The sequence below is a fragment of the Calidris pugnax genome, unplaced genomic scaffold, assembly GCF_001431845.1.
Source record: "Calidris pugnax isolate Ruff unplaced genomic scaffold, ASM143184v1 scaffold24, whole genome shotgun sequence".
In the NCBI taxonomy this organism is placed as follows: Eukaryota; Metazoa; Chordata; class Aves; order Charadriiformes; family Scolopacidae; genus Calidris; species Calidris pugnax.
This window is the reverse complement of record NW_015090922.1, coordinates 14,577,865-14,578,814: the sequence shown is the minus strand read 5'-3', so window position 1 is coordinate 14,578,814 and position 950 is coordinate 14,577,865.

The following is a 950-nucleotide window of genomic DNA, read 5'->3' as shown; positions in this document are numbered from 1 at the left end:
CTGCCGTATGCCGCCCCCCCCGCCACAAACTACCTCTCCTTAATTTTAAGCGCAAAGCACCGGCCCGGGACTCAAAACCCCACGCAGGACCTCCGGCGGCCACACGCCTCCCGAGCCCCCCCCGCCACGGCAGAGCCACCCGCCCACCGCCGGCGACCACCTTCGGCCCCAAACCCTCCACTCGCCCGGCCTCGCCTGGAAACCCTCCCCCGGCTGGTCCCCTCAGCGTCCCCCGCCCCGCTTCACCTGAGCCGCCGCGGAGGGAGCCCTCACCGGTGCCCCAGAGCTGCAGGCGCGGCCCGGGGCTGCCCCGACAGCCCCACGCAGAAGAGCGGGGCCGCCGCGCCGCCCCCAGGCCGCCACCGCCGCCACCACCGCCATGGGGCCCGCCGGCCCCCGACACGCGGGGGGCTGCGGCGCGGCCGCCAGCCTCCCACCGTCACGCCGGGGGAGGCAGCGAGACAGCCAATCAGAGCGGCCGCATGTGCGGCGGTGCACGCCGGGAGGTGTAGTCCGCTTCCCTCAGGCGGGAGGCGGGAGCCTCGGCCGCAGGCGGTCAGCAGGCCCCTTCGCTGCCCAAGTGCCCCGCTAGGGCAGGGGTTCCGAAGAGCTCGTGCGACCCCCGCGTCCCTCAGCAGCCGGGGCAAAACCTGCGCTGGCGGCCTTTATTGTCAGTTTTCCCCTGCCCATGCCTTGGCCCTCCAAAAGCCAGGTGTAGAGCCCGAGGCCTGCAGGCCGGCCATGGCTACTGGCTGCCTTCGAGGGAGACACCGGTGTTGGGGGACTTGCACACGGGGTATGTGTGCCCACAGGGACAGTTAGTGGAGCAGGAAACACACCTGTCCTCAGCTAGGGAACATTTCCAGTGGAAAGGACAATTCCAACCGCAGTCCTCCCAAAGTCTCAAGTAAAATCTGTAAAACATCGTTAGAAAATGGGCATAGGAATTA